Source organism: Struthio camelus, chromosome 12 (assembly GCF_040807025.1).
Source record: "Struthio camelus isolate bStrCam1 chromosome 12, bStrCam1.hap1, whole genome shotgun sequence".
NCBI classification, from domain to species: domain Eukaryota; kingdom Metazoa; phylum Chordata; class Aves; order Struthioniformes; family Struthionidae; genus Struthio; species Struthio camelus.
In genome coordinates this window covers 20,303,320-20,318,002 of record NC_090953.1, presented here as the reverse complement: position 1 = coordinate 20,318,002, position 14,683 = coordinate 20,303,320, and the positions used below count along the sequence as shown (strand labels likewise).

Genomic DNA, 14,683 nt, shown 5'->3' with positions numbered 1-14,683 from the left:
CCCCCTGCAAAAACCTTGCAAACTTTTACACCTTCTTTTAATTGCTGCAGGAGGAGGGACAAACGCAGTGAAAATATTGAGCGATGTTTGGTGCTTTCCTGCATCTCTCGTTTATTGCCTGCGGTATCCGGATGGGTACTCTGCCCCTGAAATTACATAATTTCATAAATATATAAAGCAACAGCAAGAGTGTTGGGATTCAGGGGAACAAACTTTTAAAGCTGCAGTGTCCTCCTTCTCCCCCCTTTCCCCCCTTTCGCCCGCCTGGTTTTGACAGTTTCTCAACTGGTGTGCTGTGGCTTGTTGTGAATGGGGGATCTGTGATTAAACAGGAGATTTGCGGTTTGTGGATGACTTACTCACTCCTCTGCATGCTGTTTTCCCTTAATTCATTTAAGTGCATTAAAAAAAAAAACCATTTCGTCGGGGAGCTGACGATCCTGTAGTTGCTGCTGTTCCTCGGAGGCGCCCAACTTCGCGAAGGGTGCCTTTGCTCTCGGCGGTTCGTTCCCCTCGGCTCCCGGCCGCCGAGCCCCCTCCTGCCGCCGCTGCCGAGCGCTCTCGTGACTCGCGCCGCGGGTCAGCCCCGATGGCGACAGGGCAAGTTCAGCCGAGCGCGAGCGGGCTGCGGCTCCGGGCCGGGCCGGGCTGCGGCTCCGGGCCGGGCTGCGGCTCCCGGCCGGGCTGCGGCTCCGGGCCGGGCTGCGGCTCCCGGCCGGGCTGCGGCTCCGGGCCGGGCCGGGCTGCGGCTCCGGGCCGGGCCGGGCTGCGGCTCCGGGCCGGGCTGCGGCTCCCGGCCGGGCCGGGCTCGCCGGCCCCGGGGCAGGCGCGGCAGGGCCGGCGGGCGCCGAGCGCAGCGGCAGTTTGCCGAGAGGTGCGAGCGGCAGGAAGCTGCCGCTTTAATTAGTTGTAAATAATGTATGAAGCGTCGCTCCTGCGAGAGGGGGAGCGCGCCGGGGAGGCTTCGCTCGCTAAAATCCTTTGGCGATGGGTGAGAAATAATTAAATAAAGCTCTACGCCAATACACCGAGCTGTTCCGAGAAGTGGCAGGCGGGGAAAAGTCCGTGCCAGGTGGGAGCAGCAGCCCCTCGGCGGCCGCCGCCGGCGTGACCGTCCCTCCTCGGACGGACGGACCGACGGACGGACGGACGGACGGATGGACGCATTTTTGGTTGTAGGTTGGAATATGGCTGATCATGTGTTGGCTTGTGTTTTACAGTATTTTTCCCTTTTTGGCCACACCCCCCCCCTTCCCAGGCAGCTTCCCACTCAGGGAATCCGCGTACAGTAAAAGCCATCGAGATGACATACGCCGAAACGTTTAATTAGGGGCGATTTGCGACTAAGGAGCGCGCAGTCAGGCGGGGGCCGAGGCGAGGAGCAGCGGGCTCGGCCGGAGGAGGCCGGGTGGCCCCGGGCTTGTGTGCGGAAAGCTTTTGGCTGCACAGAGAATATATTTAGAGCTTGAGAGAGTGGATTTGGAATGCAAGCTGGTTATGTAACAAGGTTAATCAGAAACACTGGAGCAAATTTCCTCAATTTGCTGGGGAGTTTTCTGGCCGCTCGCGGGGCGGCCGCGGTCGGGCGGCGTTGCACAAGGCGCCCCGGAGCCCGGCGGCGGCCGCGCCGCCCGCCTGCGGGGGCAACTTCGGATCCGACCGATTATGTAACGCTCGGCTGTCGTCGCAGCGTGAATCCGAAAAAAAAATAAGGGGGGGGGGTAGGGTAGAGCAAGCAGATCTGGTGGTTAGGGTGTTTTCTTCGTGACCCCCAATTGTTTAGGCTTTGGTACTGCTAACCTGCTGACCCATATGTCCCTCCTCCCCCGGCATTAAATCCGGGGGGCCGAGCGCTCGCGCTCGCACACGCACGCTCCCGTAGACTCGCCCTCGCTGCGCGCAGGCGAGCACCGGGTTATGTAACAGTCTGAATGAAAAAACGAAGGTCAGTGATGGAGGCATCCGTGTGCAACACAATAGCAAAAGCTCTTGGATATGGTGTGTTTGCAGTCTTCAAAGTAAAACAGAGCTTATTAATAGAGCAGTAACTTGTGTACGGCTTTTTGAGGGGTTGGGAGGAAAGAGGAGAGAAAGAAAGGGAGAGTGGCAGTGATTTGAAAAAGGGAAATGTTTGGGTTTTTCAGATGATGTAATGCAATTGGCAGAAAATACAAGTCTACTCGTAGAGTGCAAACAGTAAGAGAATTGGAGCTGGCGTTCTGTGCTAATGTTGCATAAATTAGGGTATCGGCGATAAATTGACCTATACGCTAGGTGATTATGCGTTTCTAATATTTAAAACCTGAAGACACATAACTGTTCAGGAAAACATCGCAGTATTGACGTTTTAACCTCCTTAAAAGCAGGACTTTGATGGAGATGTTACGTGCAACTGAACCCCCGTAGACTTGTAACTCTTTTTTGAGTTACTGAAATTGAATTTGATGTCTTGCTTTTGCAAATGATACTGGATTTCTTATGGCAGCAGTGTGACCTTAGCGTGTGACTAGTACAGATATGAATACAGGTGCAGTTATTTTTAGAACAGCTACCTTGTAAGCTCGTATGTTCAAGCATGTACTGAGCTCAAGAACTGAGCTCTTTGGGTTGTGATTCTGCAACATGTTCTGAGCTGGCAGACGTGGATTCTCGTGCAGGCTGTATGGAGGAGTCATATAGATACACAGATACTTAGATATGCATATGCACATAGACCCCCCTCTCTCTGTAAAAAATCCTTATTGTTTGACCCAGTAAACTTTTTGAAACCCTTGAAGTGTTATTAGTTTAGTTCTATCTCCTTTGCTTTCATAGCTGCAGCTGCTGCACAACTGCTTTGTTAGATACTTCAGAATTTATAACAAATCAGTTTATCTGGGAGATGAAGAAAACAAAACAGAAGAAAGGGCTATTGATGAAGGAAAAGTGGGGAAAGTTTGCCACGGACTAAATTCTTAAGGGACACTTTAGTTACTCTAACAGTAGCACTTCCAAATACTCTGTTCCTTGATACACATATATGAGTGGATGCTTAAATATCTTGATTTTTATTTGCTAAAGTTATGCTGTTTGTGTCACTGTGTATAATAACACTCAGCTTAAAACACAATTTAGGAGTTACCAAGGCGTTACCTTTCAAACTCAGAATTGTTACCTGATCTTGTTAGTATAGGGGAGCATGCATGTATGCTTTCATGGTTTGGAAAATTACCTGCAGTCTGGTGTCAAAACTGATAGTTAGAAAAATGACACCACACAGAAAAAGCAGGAAATGAGTAGAAAAGCCTGCTTTTTCCAAATAAGGTTATTATTACTGCCAACACTGATTGCTAAGGTTTCCCCAAATGCCGTCGCTGTCCGACAGGTGAAATCTCAATCGCTGTATGTTCCATAGCAAGGCTTGTGCTTCACTGACCGCTTCCGGCCCCACACTGGGACCTCTAAGTGCCATTCATTTCCCTGTGCGGGCTTTGGCATCCATGGAGTTCTCTACATGCTGCAGTGTAAGACTACATGTTTTCTACCCCTCTTAAAAACAATCCTAATTGAATAAACTAGATTATAATAGAGAACTATTGCCTCATGAAAAATGAAATACATAAAAAGCTTTTTAAGCTGATAAAATATGCTCTCTTTGGGGGAACTGAGCCCTCGGTCTCAGTGGTACGTCAATCAAGAGAATGTCTCACCAAAAAAATCTTAAAGGCAGCATTCACATCGTTGGGGGACGCTGTGTTTGAATATTTCTATAATGTCTAGTATTTAATAATAGAAAGCTGCAGCTGTGTAGGTGCTTGTTTTTGTTTTTCTTGCTGTTGAACTACTGAGGGTGTTTGCTGTTTTCCAGAATCCTTTTTGGGAATTTAGTGTCTTGTCATTCAGCCTAATCCTTTTTCTACTGATAGATTTTTTTTTTGGGGGGGGGTTGCTTTCTGTGTTTTGTATTTGTGTTTTAATTTGTATGATGCTCTACAAGTAGGGATGCGACATCATTGCTAGTGACATCGGAAGATTTGTTTTGTTCTTTTAATCCTCTGTTGCTAGATTTTTTTCTTTTTCTGGATTTAGTGTATTCCATAGAGCATACTTGTGCTGCAAAATTTCAGTGTGTTGTTTTCAGGATGATTCTCTGAATTTTACAAATTTGCATATTTTCTGTAGATTTTTTGGATTGCCTTTGTCATCATCGAGGGCTATTCTGCACGCACCACTGATTTAGTCCTATTTTGGTAAATGATATATGCTATGAATCCTTTAAAGGACAACATTGTTTTAAATGCTTGTAGCATAGGGGCAGTAATAGCAGCACTATGTTATTCTCTTAGGAACAGTGCAGTTCTCTTATTTCAATAAACTGTAACCTATTCTCTTATTTTATTTGCTTGAGAAACATCTCAGGAGCTCATAAGCCAGTATGTAAATACTGTTACCGTTCAACCAAATGCTTTAGTTTTACTAAATAAAGAACATGTTTTGTAATGGAGATGAACAGGCTGTGTGACAGTTTCAGTTTTGGGTATAGAACTGCTTTTGAATGGAAAGGGCAATTTCAGCTTTGGGAGGTTGTCTGATTTTTCTGGTATTTGTTTTCTAAGCTGCAGAAATCTGCACTGGGGAAAATCTAGAGGGACTCAGTTGATTTCAATGGAAATCAATTAATCTGAGCACTACCCTCGTTAAAAAAAATAAGCTAGCTTTAAATTATTATCTAAATATCTAAATCAGCCTTAAAATTAATTCTTCAACAGGTGAGCTATTCTTTCCTGAAATATTTTTGAAGAGGGAGCTTTCAGTGGCATCCAGCTGTAGGGGAGCAGGTCTAAAAGTTTGGTAGTATACCTCAGCGTAAGACTTGATGCTCTATAGCTTAAGGATTGTTTACAGACTGTTTTCTTGCTTCTAAATATGAAGAAGAGCAAACAGTGCCAGGAGGCAGCGGTGCCTGGTCACGCAAGGCTGTAAGGCAAAGGAAGGACACTGGTCCCAGATCGATTACAGGGAGCTGTCAGAGTGGAAGAGTACGCTCAGTGCAGGGCCCTCCGTTTCTGTACTGGGAGGCAACTGTGTCACTTCCGCAGCTGTCTGTCTGCCCAGACCCTTCAGCTGTAGGCCCCAGCGCCATCAAGGACTTCCTGCGGATTCAGCTCCTGCGCTCACTCTCCTGTTCCTTGGGGCAGGATGTTGGGGGGAATCAAAGACACTGCTTCTTCTCAAGCGCAACTGAATTTTTTGCTGGCTACGGTACGCTTACACGTGGACCCGAGCTTGCTAGAAAGATTCTGTAGTTTTCTGAACTTCTGTAGTTTTGGCAGAAGTGAAGGTTCATAAAGGTAAGGTTTGAGAAACTTGTAGACACGTGGAAGTAATGCTTGCACACGTCATATGCAGATTTCTGCTCTCCTGTTCTCTCTTCCTCTCGTTCTTTTTTCTAGTATCACATGTTTCAGCTGTTGTAGGTTTGATATTACCTTCCGGAAACGTATTTTACAAAGAGTTATGCATTTTTTCTAAACTTAAAAATAATAACTGGCAGAAAATTCGTGCTTCCTCATCTGCACAGATTCTTACAGCTAGAGAGAGAAATGCCCTCGAGAGCACTGAGTCCAAATCCCTTGCAGTTATTAGATGCATATGACATATTTCATGTTATAAACTGGTCAAGCTTCGTCTCAGAGCTTGTGAGCTTTCTTTGGCCTCGCTGTCCTGGTAGAAGGCTTTTCTACAACTTTACTGTTCTGATGATTAGAAAGCCTCGTCTCGCTCCTACGTAAGCGCATTCATGATGCGTTCTTTTGCTTCTTCGCCAGTTAGTTATAAAATCTCCTCGGACAGAAAACGAAGAAGGGGCTGGTACTGTATTTTGTGATAGCTGAACTAACATGCTGAGCTCTGTTCTCTGACTCATGGTTTAGCACCTCAGCGTAGCTGTCGTAGATGGTCTGTGCTGATAAAATCACAAGAATAGCTTGGGCTGTATGTCAGGAGGAGTTAATTGTATAATTTTTTCAATGTGAAAGTTGTAAATTATTTTTTATACTCTTATCTGAAGTCTCATCTAGGCACGTTTCATCCTCAGCAACAACTAAGCTCTTCAGAGACTGAAGGTATTAGGGTGTGTACTATTATGTAGAAATTGTGGGGCTTATTTTACAGCGGTTTAATCTTATGGTTTAGCCTCATTGCACCATTCAATTGGAAGGATCCCCAGGTGTTTTAAGCACTATCAGGAACCATTTTGCTTATTACTGAAATCCAGCCACTTCTTGTGTGGAATCTGACAGCTGTTTAATGGTGCTCAGCCATGCTAAGCAGATCAGAACAGAAAGTGAAGAATACCATACCTGATTGAAACACTCAGAGGGATTTTAGGTACATATAATGTAATTATCTGAATTGGAATTGGGTCAACAGCTCTATTCTTGTAGAAAATGACTGTAGAATTTTTCTGTGGCTGTGTATGGTCAAGAAATTGGTTTGAAATGTCTCTCTGAAAACGATACCCCCAGCAGGGAGGTAGTCACAGATCCTACTGCTTACTCCATTGTGGTCACCGGTTCTGGTAATATCCATGTTTTCTTCAGGTATTTCTGCATATGTTAATTGTTTGGTCCCATGCTGGTCTGTGAATTCTTGCAAAGCTGGGGGGAGAACTGGATCTTGCTTTGTAAAGCAGATTTCTGTACCACTGCTTTCTTTAAATAGTGTTGCACTGCCTTATGTGAAGCACACCTTTATTAACGGAGGTTTTAAAACTGTCTTAGCTGTTGAGAGACAGAGAACAACATGCAGAGAACTGCTGACATTAAGCCGAAAGGCAATTTTGAGGGGAGAGGCACCCTCTTTTCTTTTGAAGGACATTGGGTAGTATGGGAAAATCTATGATTCTTTGTATCTTCAATTTTACTTCCCACATAATCTAGCAAAACAGATTATAAACAGAGGATCAGTGAGGTGCAGTAAAGATGTAAAGGAACAAAGTTAAAATTCACGATCAACTGAACGTGCATAAATGTTCCAGGAATCATGACCGACTGCCGAGTCTTTCATTGTAATTTAATCTAATAATTTCCATGCACTTCTAAAGGAACACGCTATGAAGCTGGCAACTTCTGAGAAATTGCCTGTGCAGTTACAAACAGCGTTTGAGCTGGCATTATAGCAGCATGATAGATAGCGAGATGGAGAACAAAGTTAGCGGCTGAAACGGAGCTGAGAGAAATTGCTAGCAGAATGTGAGAAAGCGGAGTTGGATTATGATAACCTCCCTTGTAGAATCAAATTAAACCTTTTTAAAGGTTTTATTGATTTTAGTTTGTAGTTGTACTATGCATTTACCTTATGGATTAATGAGGCAGGTGTAGTGATCAAGGAGTGAAAAACTGTGGTGCTGCTGTTCTTTCTAAATGTTTCATTTTGTACAGACTGTTGGATGTTTACAGCATTAATTGACAATATGCTTGCGCACTGTAGTTGAGTTTAGTTGAAAGTGCCTAACGTACAGCAGTGATGGAGATGAAGTGGGATACCAGACTCCTAAAAGGGGTTTGAGCAGAGCCCCCACACACCTTTTTTTATTACTCGGGTGAGAATTCTTTGATAGCGTGCCTGTCAAAAGAGACAGTTTGTGTGAAGAGTGGTGAACGTCGGGCCGAGAAGGATACAGCTAGCTTTGAAAGTATGGCTGCAAGAATGCAAAATGAAAAATCGAAAAACAGAGGTAGACCATTTGGTGTAAGAGCCATCATGTATGCATCCAGTCGCATTGCCAACTCCTCACATATGAGAGAGGAATTTTTCTCCATAGTTACGCAGAAGTGTATGCCATACATTTCCGAAATACACATATATGCAGAACTGTAAGCACTGGGAGGAAGACTTAAATTATGTATTAGCAGAGCTTGACTTGACTGTTTTGGCATTGATGCAAGGTCTTTGAGATATAGTCAAGGATAAAACCAAGGCCCAGGCTTGTGAAATACAGATTATAGGTTTTATTTTCTCCATGTCACGGAAATGTGAGAATATTTTTAAGTAAGATTTCCCCTCACAGATTGACTCCAAAGGTAGAGGTGGGGAAAATGCCTTTTTGTGAACTTACGACCTGAGAGATGACTTTGCCAAAGTCTACGCCAAATATGAATCAGTGATAGAGAGCTATGCTGCATTGGCAAGTACTATGGTTAGTCAAGGTAGAAAGGTAAGGTTTTAACTATTCCTTTGAAAGAAGTCTCAAAATTTGATAAGACGAGCTAAATTTCAGCTTTTGGTAATACTTTACTTGAAGTCAAAAAACTGTCAGCATAAAACATCTTCTAAATCCTGTGTATGTTAAAAAATAAAATAGAATAAAACCAATCTCAGAGGAAATTGGGCCATATCAGAAGCCTCTTCTCTCTCTGCATCGAACTTTGTGTAATCTTCGAGATAAGTTTGTCCGTTGTTTGTGTTGTGATTACAGAAGTTGTGAAGGATCCTTTTCTGCCTCAGTTGTGGTCAAAAACCCTTTGAAAAATCCAGTGCTAATATACTTTGAATTATTAACATCCGATGTTGAATCATGGTGTTTCTGACACAATACACATAACCAAGGAGCAGCTCTTTCCAGGGCTGGTGCTTGGAAGAACAGCGTTTGAAGAAAAACATAGTCGTACTGCAGTTTCAATCTCCAAGCATTTTTCACTGTGTCAGTGACCAGTCATAAGATACTCTGTCTTTATACTATGGCAGTCTTTCAAAAACAACCCGAAAGTCATGTTTAAAGATTTTATTATTACTCAACACTCTTGATATTTGGAGTGGTATATAATTTTCCACTGAAGTCAGGTATACTTTTAAAAATTGCATTAATCCCATTTCCTTGAACATGGATCTACAACCGATCAGGTTAAGGTCAGGCATACGTTAGCAGCATGAAAGCTGCTCTTGGCTACTAGAAGTGTTCTGCGCTACTGGCAGAAGGCTTGATCCTGTGACAGTTTATATATGTGTTTAATTTTAAGTATCAGGAATGCTTCTGTTGATGTCGGTGTCACTATTTACATGTCTAAAACTAGGGATATATGTACTAAGGATCAAAATAAGACTCCCAGTAATCAAAAATTGCACTGTAAAGTTATTTGAGAAAAATGTGAAGTTTTAATAGCAATGAATGTGACTTTGGAAAAGAAATGAATTGCCTTTTGCTTTCTAGGATTGTACTGCAGCTCGATTGCTAGAGAAGAGCGAATGTCCTCCGTTATGGACAGTTGCTGGAAGATGAGTTAGAATTTTCTTGTGAGGCAGCGTACAGAACCTGAGTTGCACTTGTCTGTCATTGTACTTGGAATACGTCTGCTGAGATTGCTAACAGTTTTTATCTATTTACTTTGTAATTGATGAACCCCCCTCCCTGTTCTTCCTATAACAAACAAACAGTTATTTCTGCTGCCTGATGGAGAGAAGAAAAGGGAGCAAAAGAGGAACAAATTCCAGGGACTGGGCTGAGGTTCAGCTGCAGAGAATCTAGACCCTGACTCTTGAGGCAACCTGCCTTACTGTTATCTGTATCTCTGGTCTTTGGCTAATCGTCAGTTTGCTGACGCTGGTTAGGCTGCACGCAGCAGAGTTCGGCTGTGAGAGTGGAATTCTCTCTCCTTTCATTCAGGGCAAATTACGGTGCACCACTTCACCTTTCTTTAAACATGCCTGGCACTAGTTTATGAGCAATTGCGGTTGTTCATGTTGCTGACCTTAACACCCCACTGAAAGGACCATACACGTGTCAACAGCTTCCCAGAGATGTTGTAGTGTGAATAGTGTAACGTCCAAGAGTATGTGAAAGAACAAGGCACGGTCAAGCTGTTTAAAAGAGAGAAAAAAAAAAAAAAAGAAAAAAAAAAGAAAATCTTTCCAGATTCCAGAGTCAGAAACTTTCCACGGCAGTGCTTGCTTGCTTGCTTCTCTTAGAACTGGGACAAGTCGTTCTGTCCCTGAAACACTTGGTTTCCGTTCTCCAAAGAGCAGCCTCCCGTAAGACGTTCACCTCAAAGGGGACGGGGACACAAAGGTTCTGGACGAAGCCAGGGTCAGCAGTGGGGCAGCCAGGTTGATTGGTAATCACCAGCTTCCATCTAGCAGGCTGAATTTTGTCCCGGCGTTGAGCTTTTCTGTGCCAACCTTGTGCCCAGATGGCTGACAGAAGTTTCTCAGGTCACCTTCCTGTTGTTTTCTGCCCAGTTTAGAGACTGTAGAAATGGTTTGTCGCAGATCTTTGGAACTGGCAACTCTCCTCTAAATTTCTTAGGCATAGCCTTTCTCTCCTTTTTCTATAGCAGCGGTTCAAATGGGAATATTTTAAGGGATTTTAGAGCAAATGATCACGAGTGGTTGGCGGGGGGGGGCTTGTGCCAATGTACTGGAAATATTGAGTTGCGTTGCTTTTCTCTGCTGTGCTCTGCACACTGGAAGCAAACTCAGCTCTGAACAGGCAGCAGCAGAAAATGTAAAAACAAACCCAGAAAAGAAGTAAATGAAGCCAAAGGGGAGCAGGGTAATTTAGGGTGATGAACAGTAAAAGAAAGAATTGGCGCTTAAGAAGTGTAATGAAAGGGCAGAACGGAAAGATGACTGATTTGGAGAATGATCTGGAAAAAATTTAGAAAAGGGCTGGATTAGTGGGGAAGCGACGTTGTCTATTGAGGGGAGGGGAGAGGATTTTATTGCCTTATTGCCTCTGGACAATTCATATTTTAATATTCTGTGATCTTCTCTTTACTGTGGAGTGTAATAAAATGTATTTTAGTGCATGATGGGGTCTCAAACAGTTGCCTCTCACAGGTTTCCTTCAGCACCCCATTGTTTTCAATGAGCTCTGACTAAATGCTTTCACCATAGATGTTGTTCTAATATGTTATATGAATTATTTGTCTTATCTCAGTGCTGTGAAATTAGAAGCACTTTCCCACAGCGTGTTAAGCAGATTAAAATGAAAGTCTGTTTTTATGGTCCAGGAGCAGTGCAAATATAAAGAAAATATTTTGTTGTGATCTAACAGTGGGGTGCTGTAAGGAGGCTTTATGAGGCATCTAGATGCATTTTGTAACCTGGATGGGGGGGATCAGTTCCAAGCTTCCCTTGAAAAAAGTTTATATTCTTTTCCCTGGTGTCTTAAATCAAGAGGAAGAGTTTGGGATTGGTAGCTTCTACTCGGATACCTTTTGTTGTTGTCGTCTCTGAAATTAACTTCCTCGGCAGCTGTGCAATTCCCTCTTCAAAAGCTTTCCCGTAACTGAAGAACTAGGTCTGCCTTCTGGCAGAAAGTCTTGGGACTGGTTTTTGGCTGTTATGAATGCAGAAAGAATCGTATTAGAGGCTACTATCACCTGTTTTCCGTTTGTAAGAGAGAAGTTGTTTTAAAAAGCAGTCAAATGATAGCTTTGCAGAGGTACACATGAAATTCAGGATTCATGTTACTGCCATCGCTTGAATTCCTGTCTTGTGTATCAATCTCTGCTACTCCCCCCGCCTTGTGGGTAGAAGATATTTTAGTTACAGCAGTGTTTTATTTCCACTGACTTACTCTAATCTTATTGTCATAATGTTCCAAGACACTTTATATGATAACTACTCTTCTACCTGTGTGGTATTTGTCACGTAAAAAGTCTAAAGCTATAATGAAATTACTGCAGACACGACACGTGTAGTTAAGGTAAAAAGCATATCTTACTGCGTTTGAGCAATACTAAATTAAGAGACCATATGCTATTGTAATACTATTTTTCTGAGGCAGGAGAGAAAGAGTAATGGTAATATATCAGAGAGGGCATTGTATTTTTTCTGGATTCGGTTCTCATTTCTGTAACTTTCTTACTCGTTTCTCCGATTTCCCTACATGGAAGAAATAAACAAGGCTGTGTATCATTGCATCGGTAACATTGCCCCTTGGAGCCTTTTTACATCGTGGCCAGAGCTAAGAAGCCATGGCAATGGCTACGGACCACACTGTATGCAGGTTGAGGCTGAGACGCATCAAGCTTCAAATCGCAGGGACAGAAAAAGGCAGGAGATACATGACAGGTGACCCCTCATTTCCCTATCCACGGAATAAGTTAGCAGCGCCAGGCCAGTGAAGTGCAGTAAAATGTACTTTAACATTGATGAGTTTTTAGACATTTACTTCCTCTGGCATGTAGAAAGGAGTAGGCAGGAGTCTGGCATTTTTCCATCTGTCAGTGTTAGAGAAGGAGGAGGAGGTAGCAGCTGTGCCTAGTCTGTTTTCCTTCTTACACTCCCGCATCTGCTCCAGGTATCCTTTTGCGAGCCCGGCTCTATACAGCCAAGCGTCCCTGGGATAGCTGTGTATTTTCTTGGGTCAGGAAATGAAAAATTCACACTCCGTCACTGACACAGCAATCAAAACTGCTGGTGTAGATGCAGCTATGCCAGCAAAAGGGTTTTTTTATCTTGTTTATCTTATGTTCAGGAGGACAGTGTAGCTATGCCAGCGTTAAATGTCTTTTTCTTAAATACAGTGCTCTGTCAAGCTATCCATGCTGGAGGTAGAGCGAGGGCTGGGGAGGAAGGGACTCTCTTGTCAGAGCTGTATCAGCAGAGGCTCTGCTGTATGGGGCTTAACAATCGTTAGGGGAACATAAGAATCTCTCTCTGGTCAGATCTCATTAAGTGGCAGTTATACCATGGCTGGTCTGTGGAGTGATGTCATTTAACTTATATGAAAGACCTCAGATTCTCCTGCAGAGTGTACACTACCATTTTGGGGTGTTCTAAGAAAAGAATTTGCAGCACATGATGTAACCAATGGTATTAAAACCTTATAAGAAATGGATGAGTAACTAGTGTTTTGGCCAAAAAATGTGTAAGGTTGGTATTATTCCTTCTTTTGCGATAAATTCTTATCTCCTATTATGAGTATTTTTGAGCATCTCTTGACAAGACCAGTGCAGAAAAATTTATTTTGTTTCAAGTGCTCTGATTATTGCAGCCACATTTAAGTGCAAGTGCAAGCAGTTGAAGTTTTTGTGTGATACTGACCTATCTGGTATTTCTCCAAAAAAACAATATTTCTACATTGCTGGTTTCCGATATAATATTTTTCCTGTAAATATTTAGCTTTTGATTTGCATTTCTTTTTCAAAATTTTCCAGGCTGTTTTTTTTTTTTTTTAAGCATGGAGGCCTGTAACTGCAGCATGCTACTGAGGAAAAATGAGGGACGTAAAACAAGCCCAAGTAGGGTATACTTACGGTGTCTTAAAATTAATTTGTTGTAACTTTTTAATACTTTTAAATAAGGTAATTTGAAACATACTTTAGATTTAAAACGTAGGATGAAGTAGTCCTTCATGACTTTCACAGCTTTTATATGGACCAAGCAGTCTGCTTTCCTGCTCTTAGAGGTTGAAGTTTTAGCTGTAATTTGTCCGCTGTTGTGCACTTAATAGTAATATGGCAATCATTCGGTTTTGAAGAACCTGTTAGACTTCTTGAATTGTGGAGAGTTTTATAATGCTATGAAAAAAACATGTTATTCAAGGAGCTATCCTAATAAGTAGCTTCTTAATATTTTTCTTAAGAACAGATGATGTGGAGAAAAATAAATTCCTTTCAGTTACACAGGTGTGGTTATAAATTTATGTTTTGTGTTGGTGGTGAAATTTGTCCATGAAAGTTCCACACGATGAGGTGCCCGTTCCTTGGAATTTGTTTCAAACATCACACGATGAACCTGTGGAAGGACGCAGTGACGTGCTTTCTCGAGTGTCGCAGTCATTTGTCTGGATACAAGTGTCCACAAAGTTAATGTGCTTGAAAATTTCATAGTGTAGATTTTTCCATTGCAAGAAGTAGTGAATTGAGTTCTCAGTGTCAGATAAGAGCTCTTACTGTGGCCACTGTTTTATCAAGGCGAAAAAGTTTTGCAAGAGAACATAAGCAACACAAACACAAACTCGGTTTGAATTCCTTGGTAGCAGTGTTTCTTGTGGTTTAGTCTACCCGATCAAATCTGTACTTACGAAGAAATTGTAAGGGATCAGGTGGCTTTAAAATGGCTCCATTTCCCTCAAACTACTTTTTACTTTGGACACAGGGAAAGACACTGTTTTTAGTTCCCCCAAGTTCAGCTGTAGTACATGTGAGGTGCCTGCAGTCACCCTGTGATTGCTCCAGCCATACGAGAGCTGGGAGCGGGTGAGCGGCTGGTGGCTCAGCAGGGCCTTGGGAGGGCTCTGGGGGAACAACAGCAACTGTTACTGCAGGTTCGGCCCTTCACGTGCAAGAGCTGCCCCAACCTGCGCTGGTATCTACCTTCACAGACTGTGCAGTGTGCTCCGGAGCTTCAGATCCAGATGTGAAGAGCTGAATGACCAACCTGCACTGGTATCACCATCACAGACTGTGCAATGTGCCCTGGAGCTTCAGATCCAGATGTGAAGAGCTGAATGACAAAACATTATGTAACTTTAGGTCACTACGACACAGTTGTGTTACAGATAAGGATAAAGGGCAAGTTTTCTCCAAAGGCATCTTCAGGGACTGTAGATACCCAACATATTGTTAGTGAACCTTTCAGCTGTTTATTAACAGTAACTTGCTAATACAGGTTATTATTAAACTTATTAAGGCAGGCTGCTAATTAAGGTCTGAAGTTGTGTCGAAGTGAGCTTTCAGCAAAGGGGGAGAGGCCC

General features: G+C 43.1%; 1 protein-coding gene across 2 annotated transcripts in view; it reads left to right on the top strand.

Moving 5' to 3' along the window:
• Positions 1-14,683, top strand: part of RORA (RAR related orphan receptor A) — a 397,725-nt gene that overhangs the window by 6,116 nt on the left and 376,926 nt on the right. The gene's annotated exons all lie outside the window — the stretch shown is intronic.